This window comes from Cyanistes caeruleus, chromosome 8, assembly GCF_971803275.1.
Source record: "Cyanistes caeruleus chromosome 8, bCyaCae1.hap1.1, whole genome shotgun sequence".
In the NCBI taxonomy this organism is placed as follows: Eukaryota; Metazoa; Chordata; class Aves; order Passeriformes; family Paridae; genus Cyanistes; species Cyanistes caeruleus.
Window position 1 is genome coordinate 5,207,237 of NC_141708.1, and position 14,585 is coordinate 5,221,821.

Sequence of the window (14,585 nt, forward strand, 5' to 3'; positions counted from 1 at the left end):
CAAAGAGTTCAGGGTTTTTTATCCAAAGAGTTATATTTTCCAAAGTGTTACATTTTCCCAAGTGTTATATTTTCCAAAGAATTATATTTTCTCACTAAAGAGAAAACAACATGATTTCAGAAAAAGGTGTACATAAAAAAACCACCCTTCATTAACATCTTGATTAGAATACCAGTAATGTACAATTAACCACTTTTAAATTTATAACTGTTATGCATTTTTTTGAGGTTGTAATTGCACCTCAGAATCCAAAGCAGCTTAAATAAGCGTTGCACCTACATTGTTAAGTAAAACAAAAAATCCCCTGGTTATAAATCTCAAGATATAAATAAAATATGTTTGATATAGATGATAGTCTAGTCAGATATAGTATAATTAAGTCAAGTTATCTCAGCAGGACCTCTGAAGGCTTTAGCATGGTTTGAGGGCATGGGTTTGTTCTCTATAAAGGCAATCAAAACTCACATTTGGGAGAGGTCTTTAGAGAACCCAGTGGGATTTTATGCTGTTGTACTTCATGTTATTAACCTTTTACCAGAACGTTGCAAAAATATTTCATCAAAAATTTTAAAAAAATATATATAAAATATTCTAAACAACAAAACCCAGAAAATCCCCATCTGAGAGCTGACTAAATTCTTTCTGAGGTTGTATCTGCACTGCAGGCTCTATCCATCAGCAGTAGCTCCAAGATAATGACTTTGAGATCCTGAAAACCCAAAGCCCATGAGAACAGGAGGCATAAACCATCAGGAAAACCCACGCTTCAAGGCAATACTTGGGGAAAAAAAACCCCTCAGCACATAGCCAGTGATTTAATAATATTATTTCTCTGTTAGAATGATGGTAAAACCTTCAAACTGCACAGGAGATCATAGCCAGTGTTTTCTAGCAAACACACAGTGTGCCTTTGCTCCAAGGGGCTTAAACTCAGATGTAGAGACAGAAAGAAGAGAATAAAGGGGTATGTTTTCACTTTAATGATGCAGAATTGAGGCACTGGGAGCTCATGCACTGCCTGGGTATCACACAGATCTCTCTGCACTGATACCTTCGTGCCCCAGAGCTCCAGCCAAGCTCCCTCTTCTTTAAAGACATCATTTGCAGGAGCTCCAGGACTGTACCAGCAATGTTCCCTCAATAAACAGCAAAGAATAGGCACAGATGAAGGTGTGAGTAGTTTACACCATGTATTTTAATAACCTGGTTTGAAAGACTCTAATTAGGCTAATTCAGCTAATTAGCCTCCAAGAATCACAGGGGATTACAAGACTATTTCACAACACTAAATAATGCTAAACATTACACAATTACCTAAGTTATTATTTTTTTTTTTAAATACAACTTCCTTAGCATGTGCAGGATGGAAAAATGAATAATGGCCAGCTCTAGCACGTGGCTCATTGAATCTTGGGCTGAGTTCTAATTATTTTTCAAAAAGAAATGTCAGTTGTAACACTACTTGTTAATTTAGCCACTGAAGTGATGTATTAAGAACAACATCTCTGGGCACAATGACAGTAATTTGTAATAAAGGCTCAGCACAGCTCACCAAGGAAATCTTAAATATGGTGAAACAAAGTCACTCTGTAAAGATTTTTGCGGGCTTACTTCTTTTGGATGTTCCTTCCTTGAGCAACTGATGGTTATTCTGCACTGAGATAATTACAAAAATCACACTGTGAAAAGAGCAGTGTCAGTTTGTGGCAAATTCTGTGGAAAAACTTTTAATTTATTTTTAAAATGTCATTGTTGTGTTTCTGAAGCATTCACCTTCTGTTGAATGTCCTTTCATAACCATAAAACTCCTCAGTGTCCACTTTCTTCTCAGTTTAAAACAAATGTGTTGATGTTTTATCTATCTGCAAACTCATAAAATATTCATATATCAATCCATATCCTATCTACCTGCCAAAATAAAGGCCAGGCTATATTTCAATATATTTTTTCTGTTCAGCTGGTGCATTTCTCTCAGTCCACTAATTGAAATAGTTTTGATTTCTCTGAATCACTCTTTGGTTTAGAGAGGAATTTTATTTGCCTCAGATTTTGAGCTCTTTTCCCTCACATCGACCATTCTGAGGATTTCATTCTTCAGTGGTTTCTAGGATGGCTTTTGTGTTTATACAAAAATATTCCAGCACTCTAGAGCTCGCCAAAATTATCACATGTGAAGGTGTGTGATCACTGCCCCAGGTTGTGATGACAAGTAAAGCACTCCTTTAGCTGAAACATCCTTCTCCTGCACCCACGGTGTGTTACATGAGTGAACCTTCCAAATGTCCCAGCTTCGCTGCCAACACCAGATCTTCTCCCTTCTCACTCTGAAACCAGCCCAGCTCCCCCAGGCTCCATTCCAGTCACAGAGAATCAGCACCTGATCTCCTCCTCCCTGGTCTTTCAGCTTCTAATGACTTGCTGTTCATTGCTTTAAAGTCAAATTTTCTAGTAACAGAGAGCTTTTCTCAGTTTGAGAACCCCCAAAGTATTAAAGGAGTTAAAAAAACATTTAAAAGCACAATTAAAGGCAAAGCAATGAATTATGAGCTCTGCCCCAACTTCAAATGATGAGGCAATAAACCCTAGAGTCATAGGCCACAAATTTACATATCACCCCTAAATTAAATTTTCTTTAAAATTAAATTTCTGCAAGACCTCTTCTGACCAACAAGGATTGTCAGAATTTTAAGCATGATGTGTGATATACCCTCACACAGAGCTGAAGGACAAATTTGAAAAGAAGGTTCATCTAGAGCAGATCCCAGTCAAAAACCCCCAGAATTAAAGAAGTGTGGTTCCTGCCACCTCTGTTAACTCAAGTCTCCAACTGATAAAGAGAGGCCCAGGTTGGTAATAAATGCAGGAGCTATTTGCCTATAATATCTGACAGGATTCATTTTAGTCCCCCTTTTTTTTATAGCAGACACTTATCAACTGTCCAATTATCTTAATGCCAAGTCATAAAAATTAAGAAAAAAAATCAGAGAAGCCAAAAAAATACAACATGGCAACGATGATTAGAAAAGCACTTCATTTGCAGGAGGTACTTTGACACCCACAAAAAGAGCAGTGACACCAGAAGCAGCAAGAACCTCATTAGTCACTAAAAAGTTTTGCACAAAAAGCCAAAGTCATCACGAAACAACAGAGCATCCTGGTGGAATGAGGCTGGCCCTGGGTTTTTCATCATTCAAGTTGTTTCCTGTGCCATATGGTCAAAAATGAGACATTTCTAAACTGACTAATTATTGAGAAGTGGAGAGAGCTGTCTGGCCTTATACAGAGAGCATCCTCCAGGTCCCCTCTCACAAAGGGGTTTCAGTAATAAAATCAATCTTTTGTTTGTTTGTAGCAAAACCTTTTTCCAATCATTTTTCTCACAGACTCAGGCATGTAAAACCTACCCCTCTTGTCCCACTCTTGGAAGTAGCAAGGAAAAGGAAGAGATAATTATTGTGATTCCTTTATTTTAACCCTGGGGGTGCTGGTAAGCAGTGTAATGAGGAGAAACAGCTTTACAGAGATTTGAAAAAGGTTGAGAAGGGGTTTAAAAGACCAGTTAATTGCTTATAGAGCTGTGAACATCACCTGAGACTGAATTTAGTTGTTAAGACTGCAGGGATGCAAAGGGAGCTGGAAGCTGCAGCTGCTGAGGTTGTCCATGGTCCATAACATGTTCATCACCATTGGGATGGCCCAGGAAAGTGGGTTTGTGTGAAACATGGAGCTGCTTGTATGGGCACCATGCAATCACAGACTTGCACATTTTTCAGAAAAATAGGAAAAGCAAGGAGAGAAGTGCAGAAATGTCCTGTTACTAAAGCAGCCACAGAAAAACACCAGAAATCTTTATTTTTGGCAACATTTTCATGTTAGAGATAAGCCCCTGTTTCTACCTTGGATCACTCCTGTTCATGGGGAAGGACAGAAACTCCATTTCCTTGGTTTCTTCCCTTGAGCCAAGATGAGCTCCAAGCACTTGGAAATGGATATTTTACAAAATAAAAGAGCTGTAATGCCTCAGTGTCAGCCCCAGAAGGTCAAAGCCTCCCTGCCTGCATCTCACACTTGCCCTTCCACAAATGTTTCTCACAGGGAAGCCAGCTGAGAGCCCTCATTCTGCCTTCTTTCATCTGCCCAAGGAGGCAAAGGTCACCCCTCTTCCAAATGAATTGTCACTTTTAAGGCAACCTTGTGATCATTTCCTTCAAACAGTGGAGACCAGCTCAGCACTGAGTGCAGCCAGAGCCCCTCCTGAAGGGTTGGGCAGCTGGGGATGGATTTTGGTTCCCTGCTGCATTCACAGGTTTGTGAGCAGCCCCCCAGGAGAGGAGATTGTGTCATGTCTGCACTTCTGGCATCCCAAACAAACCCCACAGATTTCACACAGCTCCAAGGTCAGGAGTTCTGACTTTAAAAGGGCTGAGTTTCGAAGTATCTACTGAGGTTTAACTCAGAATTTTGGGGTTGTCCACTTTGGGTGTCACAATGCAGTATCACAAGTGTGTTCATGCCAAAAACTCACATTCACGTGCTTGAAAATTCACATATATGAAAATTAGGTGACTCTATACGGTCAAAATTCACAATATCTGCATTCAGCTTCAGTCATTAGGATGACTACAGCACCTGACAGTCTGAATACAATGGCTAATAATCTGAAATTCAGTTGCATTCCAGAAGAAAAGCCACAAGCCAGATTTGATATTGGCCTGCAATGACAGAGAAAAGACAAAACAGGTACACCAACTGTTGAATATATTTTTTAAAAAAAATCACAAGGGAATGAGCAATAGCCTGCATGATTGACTCGAAAATTTCCAACAGCCTTTCTGGGTTTTCCACCAAAATAAAACAAGTGCTCTAAATCACTCATCTTTATTATGTGACAAGAATTGTAACAGATTTAAAATATAATACAATTCTGGTAGCCAATTTTTTTTTTTCCAAATGTATACCTGTATTCAGCTGAAAGTATTATATTTAAGTCAAATATTCCTTTATGAGCAGCAGATTGGGGATATATGGCAACAAACACACATTTCTCTATATTACCTTATTTTAATGTCAACACCATGCACACAGCAGAATTAGAGTTCCAAAATCACATGGAATGAAGTAAATATTTGTTATTAATCTCATTGCCCTCAAAGTACATGGAATTTCTTTTTATGATTCTTATATAATCAATTCAGTCCAATATGGTGAAAATGTAAAAATGCCAAATCCAATGTAATAAACAATACTGTGACCTCGGGTTAGTCAGTAGCTGCAACACACGGTTGTGTTTTGGAACATAACTGAGCTGAACCCACACATTTCTCTTTTTAGCATGTGTGATTCCATCAAATATGCTCAAAGCTCGATTTCTGGTGGTGCTCTGTACTGGCAGCTATAAAAACTAATGACTGTACTGCAGGGTGGAACATTTGGGTCACTTACACCAGCAGAAATCAAGAATAATTTTGCCATGGTGCCTGTGCACCTTCACGTTGAAATCTCTGCTGGCAATTTCTGGGAGGAAAAAAACAAATCCAAAGCAGGACTGGATGGCTGGGAGACACATGGAATTTATACTGTAGCTTCTTTTAGTAATGACATTCATTAACCATTCCAACAAATGAGCAAGAAATATGATACAGGGACCTTTCTGAAATTTCCTATTAGGTCCATAAGGCTTTTCTGCTTTCAAAGATCCCTCTGGCCTGGCCAGAACAACATCACCACCTTTTTGTTGCCAGATTTTCCAGGCACAACATAAAATCAGTATATTGCTATATTTCTTTTTTATGGGGAGAATCAACTAGCTTGTTCCAACTTTTTTCCCTGAAAAATATGGTTTGAAAAGGTTTTCCATCTTTTGCATTATGTCACTGAATTTTAAGGACTTATTCAAATTCCCTGTACTGCGTTGTGTTTACATGTTCGTGACAATGAAAATTAGCAAAATAGCAAAATCAAAGTTCAGAATTTCTAGGGGTTACTTAGAAACATTGTTAATATCAGAGAGGTTATTCTGCTCTTGTCTCTCTCTATAAAAACCACAAGCATGCAGATCAATGTGGGTATAACACTGATATTTTAAAATGTCAAGCCACTTTAAATCGGTCTCTTTGTTTATAAGCAACTTCTCCAAGCCCCATAAACGAGTCAGCTCCCAGTGCCAGCTCCAGCTTCACAGAGTGAGAGCAGAATTCATAAAATTGCTCTGCCAAATCATCAGGGCTTGTCCAACACTCAGGTTTGCAGGCATGGAGCATCACTGGGAGCAGAGACTTGGAGGCAAAACACCTGCTCTCTGCAGTTGTCATTTTTATATCTCTGGACAAAAGATCTTCCAGCAAAGTGCTCCTGATGAAAAGCTGGAAGCACTCAGCATTTTTGTCACATCTAGAGGTGCACAGGGAAAGGGCTGTAGGCATTCCCAGCTGTCCCAATCTAATTAACTTGGCCTCCAGGCAAGAACAAATCCTAGCAGTTTCTTTCTGTGTGAACATTGGAACATTTATCCAGACCTCATCCAAAGTGAGGTGATGTTCTTCCACAATGGACACCGGATCAGTCTTTATTGAAAATCTCTCTAGGTGGGTAGCATTTTACAAAACCTTTTAATTCCCTTGATTTTTGTACTAAATCCCAAATAAGGCATTAGCCAATAATTTATTACCAATGCACTATTGATAGAGATCTTTTCAGATATACAACACATCAATAATGCCTATATATTAAAAATATATTTATTTTTATATATAAATATGTCTATAAGATATATATATCTGCACCTGCTTATATATATGCTTATATATAAGCATATATATTTAAAACTATACCAGTCTTTATTGAATTTGAATTTAATATCTAATAAATAATAATAAACAATATCACTTTACTGAAGCATGTAGGGTTTTGGCTGGGATTTATTATTATTATTATTGCTGTTAAAGCAGCAAGGAGAAGTAAATTTAATTTAGGAACAGAGCACTGAAAAATGTGCTCATCCTAACAGGTAACAGTGATCTCATAAAATCATTTTTGTTGGCTAAGACCCTTAACATCATAGAGTCCAAGATTTTAAGCTATTAAAACTGGAGCTGTAGTTTTTCCAAGCTGCTAGAATTTAAAACTTTCTGACCAGATTCTTCTAGATATTCTACGAGTACAGGGTGCAATGTGTAATATCAAATTTATTTATTTGGTTCTATTTTGTGGTCTGTGGGGTTCCTTATTTGGCAGAGTGGTAATATCCACTGCAATATCCCTAAAACCACCCTACAAGTGTAAAGTAGGAAAATAAAGGAATTACAATCTGCAGTTCAATCCCAATAAGAACCCCAGAGTACAGAACACCTGTAAGGAACAAAACAGCAATTCTATAAAATGGCTTTTATTCAAGCATAACTGTAAACATCAACTTTTCTTTGTCTATGGTAGACCACTATCAATAATTGCTCTATTTTACAGACCTACAGTCCTCCCTAAATCTCTGTTTTTCAGCATCTCTTTCTTTCCTGATGGGTGTCAGGGGAGCTTTCACGGGTCTGCAATGGCTCTCTGCAAATGTGACACTTTCTTGTCACACGTGCAGGTGGCCACTCACTGAAACACAATTATTATGTGCATTTTCATTCATTTTGGTGGTGCTGTTAGGGAAGAAATGTAGCATTTTCTAATGGAATGGATAATCACCTCTTGGCCTTTCTGCAGTAATGAGAAACAGTGGAATTTCCAAATGTGCCCAGAGTGATTTCTCCAAGGGAAAAAAATAAAATCAAGCAGTATTTAACATCTGCCAAATCTCCCATTTTTATACAACTTACAACAACCTGACAGAAATCAATACTCTCTATATGTTCTCTTAATTATTATCCTTTGACATGCAGCTGATTAATAAGGAGTGCTAGGGAGGGTGAAGTGAAATCACTGCCTCCTTCCCTAACAAAAAATTATTTGCCAGTGATTTTTACATAGGAAAAGAACCCAGTTCTGTGTTACAATAGTATTCTGCTTGATCATCCTTGAAGACCAAATTTCCCTGACTCACAGACACAAGGAAAACTTCCTGCATGACTTCCTCCTTCAAAAGGCACAGCATAAGACAACATTGATTTTTCTTAATCAACTAGGCTTGCAGGTGGGACTATAGAAGATACACAGAAAGTGGATTTAAGAAGGCTTACATTAATTAATTTTGAAGCATTTCAGTGAAATATATATAATTTCCCACTATTCCCACTCTGCCTTTTCTACTGTCAGGATCTAGACTTGCAGAAAACATCTGCAACACTGCAATATTTTAGAAGAGGTAGCTTGGAAATAAAGGGTGAAGTGGAAAAGAGGACCCAGCTCATCCCCAGCCCTGCTGTGTTTCATTCTTCTCAAGCTGAGTTATTTACCCCTGATTTAACAGCAGGAATTCAGAGAGGCTTCACTCCTTGTCCAAATACTCTGCCAGGGTAAAAGGACTATGAACTGCTCCTACATCTTCATCCCTCCCACTCTCTGAAGGGATCTCCATCACACAACTGCCTGACTAAAAGCTGCCTCTCTTCTCCATGAGGACTGCAAGAGAACAAAAAGATCATGCATAAAAAAAAATAAAATTTCAATCATAGAAAGTGTGTTGGAAGGCTTTGTAAAACAAACTCACTCAGCAATTATCACCCTCATTGATTTGTCCGTCATCTTTTAAAAAAAAAGTCAATTAATTTAGCAATTTGTGCCATATTGAAAAGCCTGATTAAAACTTAAAGGGCAATTATTGCTTTTCTAGCTCTCAGAGAAATAATGCTAATGCAATTTCATCCAAAACAGGAGTTCAGTGAATAGGACTGTGCTACTGAAAACAAAATTGAGGCTCTGCTGCAGCTCTGCTGAAGTAATAAGGATCACTAAAAAGAAAGAGAAAACCCTGTAGTCCAAATGATCTCTAAAAATACCATTTCATGCTTTTTGTTAGGAATGAACAAAAACTCTAATCTAGAAAGCAGTTTATATAGCTAATACCAGTTCTCTTGCCCTAGCAAACAAACACGAATTTAAGTGATAAAGCCAGTAAGGTTTAATGTAGGAATTCAAAAGAGATTAAGCACATTTATCACATGCAGGTAACTAACACATAGAATATGAGCCATCAAGTCAGAAAATAATGCCCTGAAACATAAAATAGAGCAAGGAAATTCATCTCATTATAGCAGTTCTGCTCCTCTAGACTGCAGATTTCTGCATTTCTCCATTCTCTCATTCCACACGAGGCCCAGAGTGTAACAAAACCCACTCACTTTTCAAGCAGGTTTAAATTTACTGGTCTCAGCAAGGACTGCATTCTCTGCTGAAAACCAGTGGCACGACATAAGCACTAAAGGTCCCAAAATCTCATTATGTCAGATCAATGAAGTGGTTTTTCACCCAGATATTCACACTGTGGCTTCCTGTATCCCTATTGATCAAATTCCTTCAACTGAATAATGCACTATTAATCTTTGGGGGCATTTTGACTTCTTCTGAAGAGTGCATATTTGAAGTGAAAGCAGGAAGACTTAAATGAATGTCAGAATCTTCCGGTTTCAAAGTGCCTTTACAAAACACACAATTATATTACAATATAATTGTGAAAAAAAGTGATTTTTCTGTCTCCCAGCAGCATCCCAAGGGCAGCACTGCAGGGACAGCAAGAAGCTGCTGATAAGGAGCAGCTGACAAGGTTTCTTTCAAATCTTGAAAGAAGCCTACCTGTAGCTTTCCTCACAGGAGAAATCATGAGCTAACCTAGAAAATATATATATATATAACATCATGACCAACCCTACAAGCAGCTTTAAACCACTTCAAAAATAAATAACTTACATTAAATATAACAAAGTAGTCGGAAATTCAAGAATTAGAAGGTGGTATGAGGAATTAGGAAACAAGCAAAAAATACTCAGTCATGCTCAAGGCTCTGTTAGCTGAAGAAAAAACTACAATATGAATTTTAGAAATTTTTAGAAATTAGGGAAATTGCACTCATATTTTTTACAATTAACAGATTTTGAAAAATCTTAATCAAATTTTCCTGTGCCAAAACCAGGTTCAGTCAACCTCAAGCTAAAAAAAAAAATAACCCTTCTGTTTAAAATTACCAGATATAAGTAATTGCACAATGTTATGAAACCTCTTTCAGCCCTTTTTCCATGCTGTCCTGGAAGGTTTTGGTCCAGCCACCCCAATTCTCTGTGGCCATGTCCCATCCATCCTTTTTCTCTGTATCTGGGTCCCACCTCCCTCAGTCTCTGCTCTGGTTTAGCACTCAGCTCACTCAATATAAATAAAATAAAATAAATCAAACAAAATAAATGTCAAAACCAAAAGAAACACTGAGAGTAAAAATTGGAAAATTAAATATTTTCACTTTTTTTTCTACAGGACAATTTATTCGTGTCACTCCCATGGGTTGCTCAGTTGAATAAATTGCTCCTGCCCAATGGAGAAGGAGATGATTACTACAAAAACCCAAACAAACCATGAAATCTGTGGTAGCAGCAATCATTAATTTTGAAAGAAGTTATTAAAATATGCCAGTAACATATTTATATTCTCAGCAATATTTCACTGACAAGGGACTCAATTCAGGAATGGGCACAGCTTCAGCAAAACTCTTCTAAATATTACTTTTTGTCACGCTTAAGTGGAGGCTTTATTAAATAAAATTTCAGTAACTTTCTATTTGAAGTTACACTGTGAAATTCACTCAAGGAACTTCATTACCATACTTCTTGTATTTTTTATTTTGCTTCTTGATATACTCAGCTTGTAAAACATTAAATAATCAGAAAGTCAGATCTTCTTCACCTCATTTTTCCCACATTCAAGATGGAGCACTATCACCCCATCTAATTACATTTTTTAAGGAATATGCTTTACAGTAAAAGGTAGCTCTTAAATGATTTAGAAATTCTTAACTTGCAAAGTGGGGTCTTTTCACTTTTTATCTGACTGTAATAAAGTGAATGCTGATTTTTCAGGGAAAATAAAGAGAAATGTCACTTCTCTCAGGTAAGTACAAGCTGGTTCAGTGCCAGCCTAATTCAAAACAAGGTAGAAACATTGTCTTTCATGCTGTAGCCTGACTTGTCCTCTCTACATGCCCAGCTGAGGATCACCTTTCTTCACCTACTGAACTGGGACACTTTTTGTAGTTCAAGAGATAAAGGAAAACACAGTTTTAACATTTAAAATGAGCTCTAATTAACTCAGCCTGCCTTCATGTTAATGAGTGCCCTGTAGGTCAAACATCACTCAATCGTGGCATTCATTAATTCACCTCACAATTAATTGCATGAAGCAGTTTCCATTTCTGCTCTCATAGAGCTTCACTTTGCAAAAGAAGTTGATTCATCTGTGGGTGCTGTGCACGTGTTTGGAAACACAAATCAGCAAATACCTGAATTAACCTCACTACTGCAGCTGCCCTTAGGCTCTTGCCAAATCAATCCTATACTGAATATTCCCTCCAATGAAACAGATAAGTGAGATGAGGAAAAAAAATTAAATTATTCTCCTTTTTTTTTTCCTGATAAAGACCAAATAGAGGGACTGGCAGCAATTATCTACAAATAATAGCAACACATGGAGATCAGTGGGTGTAACTGACTGTGTCACTAGTTGGGGTGTTAGGGCACGGGTTGGACTCGATGATCTTGGAGGTCTCTTCCATCCTAGTCATTCTGTTGAATTCTGTTGAACTCAGCCTAACACAAATCATGGCAATTAAACCTGTTGGAAAACCAAATGATCTGCTACACAAATTCTAGGACCTCCTGCTTGATAAATAAACTAAACCAATAGCAATCCTGTGATGGATTAGCAATTCCCACTCGCCTTTTCCCAGCACTTCACAGGCAGTAATTGGCTCTGACACAGTTCATCACCCTCATTGTTACAGCAGCAGCCACCCTGCCTTCCTAAAAGGAACCAGGAGCACCACCGAGCTCTGCAATTAATTGTGGCAATTAATCACAAAACTCATCACCTCCATAAGAGCTTTCACCTCCACAGTGCCTTGTAAACATGCACCAAACACAAGTCCAGGGTGAAGGAGCAATGATGATTATCCTGTGTTTACAGCTCAGGGAGCTCTGCCAGGCAGAGCCTGCACAGGACAATTCCTCCTCTCCATCCTCAGCACATCCTGCACCTCTCCTCCTTCAGCCCTCCTCTTGCTGGGGTCTCTTCACTCCTACATTAAACATTCATGGCAAATCTGCTGTAATTTTTCAAAATTTGGATGTTTTCCCCCCAGTTTTAACACTTAAGGAAATGAGTGAGTAGCTGTCTGTAGAATCAGGGAATAGTTTGGGTTTGAAGGGACCTGCAAGGTCTGCTTGTCCAACCCCCAACGTGGGCAGGGACATCTTCAACCAGAGCAGGTTGCTCCAAGCCCCATCCAACCTTGACATTTCCAGGAATCTCAACAGGCAGGTTATTTCCTGCATTTTTAGGGTTTTCCCTACACAGACAGGTCTGCTGGGCTGTCCTTCTACCACTCCCCAGAAAATGGAAATAGAAAAGAATCAGCTTTTGAGTTCCCACTAAATGTTTCCCTTTTATCCCTTGATTCCAAAATAGAAAATACCAAAAATCAATCAAACAAAACAAAGCTACAAGCAACCAACCAAACAAAGAACCAAAGAAAATCAATTAAAAACAAAAAAATGCATAAAAGCAAAAGCATTAATCCTTAAACAAAATGAAAGAGCTGCACTGGAAATGTCCTGCTGACTTCAGCTTGTTCCTGTGACCTGCCCATGCTCTGCAGGTGCACACACTTGCAAACCAGACATATGGCACAGGTAGAAACTTTTGGCTTATTAATTACCTTGCAGTAATTAATTAATATTTTCATCTCAAGCTGCTGACTTGCATTTCTCTGCTTAAGAGAGGTCAAAAGATTCAGAGATTGGGGAAGTGATTCTGTCCCAGACCAGCTGCCTTGCTGGACATTCACAGCCCTACAGCCTTTAGGCAGCAATTGCTCACCTCCAAGGCTTGCAAAGAGAAAGCTCTCAAGATCTGCTACTGGACAGCTCAATGTTTTTTATGTTCAATTCTAAGTGCAGAAATTCAATGTGAATTTAATGGAATAAAAATTCTATCAACCTCCTTGTCAGAACTCTCTCTGCTTTCTCAAATAAAATCCCATCCAAAGTTTGGCTCCTCCATGCTGCATTGAAACCAGCTCAGCTTTCCTCCCATTCTTATGTGCAACATCATAAAACAATTCAGGCAAAGTAGAGAACTAAATATTTTGGGAAAAGAGCTGTTTGGTACAAAAGAATATGGGGTTTCTCCTTAGCACAAACACTAAATTTAATTGTAGGAATTGCCAGAAAACGTGGAACAGGGGATACAGAAATTGATAGCAACTAGGAAATTTTAAAAGGCAGAGGAGTAAAGGGGAAAAAAGCAATAATATTTTTGATATTTTTGTGTGGTGGAAATCAACAAGAAATCACATTTCATGAGCAGACAGTGCCAGGTGCTCCTGTGTGAAATGGAAAACGGAGGATGAAGAAATGCACACAAAAAATTACCTTTGCTGGGGCAAATGTGAAAACTCAGACATGTCTGGGCTAAGCATTGCCATGGAATTGAACTGAAACAGAGCTTTTCATGGATAAAATGTGTTTCACACTGGGGTCTGCACTGGGGTGTGCTGCTGTGCACATTGTGCCCCTGCAGCTGGGGAGGAATCACGGCCCAGACTGGAACCACTGGCTGGAAAGGAGCTCTGCATCCCTGATGGAGCCACCAGCTAGAAAAGCTGTTGAGCAAACATGCAATAATAATAAAAAGTAGTTCATTTGACATCTGATGCTCCAGGAGCCTAAAACAAGGTCTAGAAAATGGAATTCTTTCTTTTTGGCTCTGTAAGGAATAAAAAGTGAGCAACTCTGCCAGAGCAAAGAGTTTGTGCACACCTTGCACATTAAACTTAGGATAAAACCCTTGTGCACACCTTGCACATTAAACTTAGGATAAAACCCTATCAATGAGGTTTCTTACCCTCATTTTTTATCAACCTGTGCATCAAATTACAGCTGATCAAACAAAGCCCTGTAGATAAACGGCTTAATAAGTCCTTAATCATAATTAAGAAAGCCTTAAAATCCCTAGAAGAAGGTCTCAAGGGATTTAAATAACAAAATGATAGTGAACATCACAAAATGTACATAGCAGCTTACAGATATATTCATGTCTTCCAGGATTTTTAGTTTAATGGCCTGCATATCTAGATTGAGAGATAAACATTGATATTAAATGACCAGAAACTTTAATTCAACTCCCAAAACTTAAAGAATGCTTCACAGGGAATTAGTTTGGAGGATCTGGTCCCCATTTAAAATTCTCATTAAAGAGAACAAATTAGAAATACTAAAACTGGTGGTAACAGAGGAGATTCAGAGATTTAATTCTGCTCCAGCACTTTAACATGACCCCTTCAGGGGACAAAGTACTCCTTAGGGCAGAAGGACATAAATAATACAATTTGCAGTACATATTTATATAGGAACCTCAGTGGCTATGGGATCTAAACCTCTTTGTGGGGC

At 38.3% G+C, this 14,585-nt stretch overlaps 1 long non-coding RNA gene across 1 annotated transcript in view; it reads right to left on the reverse strand.

The window, feature by feature from the left end:
* The window catches only part of LOC111930995 (uncharacterized), a 110,186-nt gene that overhangs the window by 55,694 nt on the left and 39,907 nt on the right, over window positions 1–14,585 (reverse strand). The window lies entirely within an intron of this gene.